We start from the raw sequence: 3,122 nt of genomic DNA, 5'->3' as shown, positions 1-3,122 counted from the left end.
ATCTTCTATAATATGATTATAAGTTAAAAAGGTAAAGTAAAAATAAAATTAGTTATTAATTTTTTGTTGTTGAAAATGAAAAAGGATAAAAATGTATACATTGTTTATTTATAATATAGCAGGCAGATATATATATATATATATATATATATATATATATATATATATATATATATATATATATATATATATATATATAGATAATAGTTGAACGGTAATGCTAAAAACATAAAATAATAAAATTGTAAAATGAGAAACGATAAGATAAAAATGCATACAGTTACATATGTGGAGAGAGTAAAAAAGATATAATAACAATAACAGAATACAAAGATTAATTGTTAATTATGTAATGTTGATTCTCAATCCTTCCTTCCCATGTTTCATAAAATTTATTGGATGATAAACTTTCATTTCTTATATGCATAAAAGTGTCACTATTGCAAGTTAATTAAGTAAAATATGTTGAGCGAGATTCTTTTTCTCAAACTGCAATAACAAGATGAGATACAAAAGGGTTAAGCAAAAAATAGAAACAATGAGCAAATAAAAAGACAAAGAATGGAATAATACACATGCTAAAATTGATCCCTAAAAAGAGAATATTGATGAATTAAAACTTTCAATCTCCCTGCATGTAATGACAAGGAAGCATGCAAAAAGTAAAGTGTATGATTTTTTACCAAATAGAAGTGAATAGTAAAGTAAAGTAAATTTTATATGAAAAAACAACATGACAATTAACTAAAAAAACTAAGGTTGATACTATAGTATTGTTGCAATTAATCTTTGCTTCTTGATGATTGTTCATACTTCATAGTGTAATGTTATTGTAATTAATGTTTGTTTCTTGATGATTGTTACGAATATTTTTTGTATCTTAATCATAGTTAGAAGTAGATATTATTTGCTATTATGAGATTAAGAAATTGAAGGAATAATAGTGATAAGATGCAAGGTAAATTTTATCACCATGCACTACTAGAAAAACTAGATTTAATATCGGTTTTTGACAAAATCGATGTTAACATAAATTCGGTGGCATAATTGTAAATAATGTGTATCTGTTAACATCAGTTATGAAGAAAATCGATGTTAACGTATGATCAGTTAACATCGGTTTGTTGAATAAAATCGATGTTAACGTTCACATCAATTTGTTAACATCGATTTTTTTATTGAAAATTCATGTTGAACTTATATTTTAAATTATATTTGACGCGACCTATTTTGCTCGTGCTATCTTCTTCTTGGTGTACCCTCCCGCGCTCTCTTCTCCATTGCACTGTTAACATCGAAGCTTCTTGTTCTCCATTGCACTGAAGACCATGACATGTCGCTTTTTGTTGTCCATCCCCAACTTACCTAGGTACGTTTCGTCTACCTATGATGTTCTATTGAATAGCTAGGTTTGTTTCTGGAACTCGTGGTTAAGCTAAGGACCTTTTTTGATTTCTGGTGCAAGGATTAGGGAACTCGTGGTGACCTAAGGTACATTTCACTACCAGTCTCGCTGGCATTGTCGCTGTTGGGTTCGAGGTAAGCTTCATGTCTTCATTGTAACTTTGTGCTTTTGCGTACGTGCTCTTTGATCTTATAGATTGTTAGTTAGTTTGCTAATTAGTTACTACTACTAGGGTTTGGAATACAGCTAGTCTTTCTTCAAAAGTTGTGTCAAAATATTTCCTTATTTTGTTGAGTTGTTGCGTGGAAGCATCTGCTTTCTTCCTTCACTGTTGTTTTGTACTCCTTTCTTTGATGCTCTAGTTCTTGTTTCCATGCTTCATATCCTATAGCTTTTTGGGATATTGCCTATTCAAGTTGTTTGGCCTTATTGTTCACAGCTTCAGCAGCTTCTATTTCTGATTGCTTAGATTCCCTAACACTATTGAGCTTCTTTCTCAGTTCCTGAAATCTCACTTTGGCCTTATTGTTTTGGATTCCCTAAGTCATTATATTTAATTTTGTTTCAAAACCAGTTAGCTTCTCTTACCCATTCGTGTTACTATGATTATGTTTCAAAAATATAGTCATTCATTGCTCCAATGTATTAGACACTTAGTTTCAGTTTTAGTTGTTTGATTTTGGCTTTGGTCTAAAAGGTTAAGTTTCAAGTATCTTCCAACCATTCTTTTGTGTGAAGACTCGATGCCATTGATGCTAGAATCCAAAGACACTAATTGTTGTTGGATCAAGTGGCCTCAGAATAATTAAGAAGGGGGGGTTGAATTAATTATTCCTAAACCTTTACTAATTAAAAATTTACTCTTCTAAGGCTTTTACTTACGTTGTTAAGAGAATAAGGAGTAGAAGAGAAACTTAATCAAAAGTAAAATCAGAAATTAAAATGCACAACGGAAAGTAAAAGAGTAGGGAAGAAGGAGACAAACACACAAGATTTTTTATACTGGTTCGGCAACAACCCGTGCCTACATTCAGTCCCCAAGCGACCTGCGGTGCTTGAGATTTCTTTCAACCTTGTAAAAATCCTTTTACAAGCAAAGATCCACAAGGGATGTACCCTCCCTTGTTCTCTTTGAACCTAGTGGATGTACCCTCCACTAGAACTGATCCACAAGAGATGTACCCTTTCTTGTTCTCAGTCAATAACCCAAGTAGATGTACCCTCTACTTGTACCACAAAGGATGTACCCTCCAATGTGTTAAGGCAAAGATCTCAGGCGGTTAAACCTTTGATACTTTGTGAATGGGGATACAAAAGAATTATCAGACGGTTAGTCCTTTGAAAACTTTTGTATAAGGGAAAGGGAAGAATCAAAAGAATTCTCAGACTGTGTCATTTTTGAATTCTTTGACAAGGGAGAAGGGAGACACAAAAGAATTTAGGCGGTTAGTCCTTTGTTCTTTTGGAAAAGAGAGAAGAGAGACACAAAAAGAATTCAGGCGGTTAGTCCTTGGCGAATTCTTTTTGGCAAAGGGAGAAGAGATGAAAAGAATGAATAGCACAAGTTTTCAAGGTTTAGAAAACCAAAAAACTTTGGAAAGCTTTTGGCACAAAGAAGAACAAGAAGTTCAAAGAGATTCAAGGCTTGTAAAGGATTGTAATGAATTGATTGGATTGTTAGAAAGATTGATTGAAAATGCAAAACAAAGCCTTGCTT

The sequence above is a fragment of the Glycine max genome, chromosome 12 (assembly GCF_000004515.6).
Source record: "Glycine max cultivar Williams 82 chromosome 12, Glycine_max_v4.0, whole genome shotgun sequence".
NCBI classification, from domain to species: domain Eukaryota; kingdom Viridiplantae; phylum Streptophyta; class Magnoliopsida; order Fabales; family Fabaceae; genus Glycine; species Glycine max.
This window is presented reverse-complemented; position numbering follows the sequence as displayed.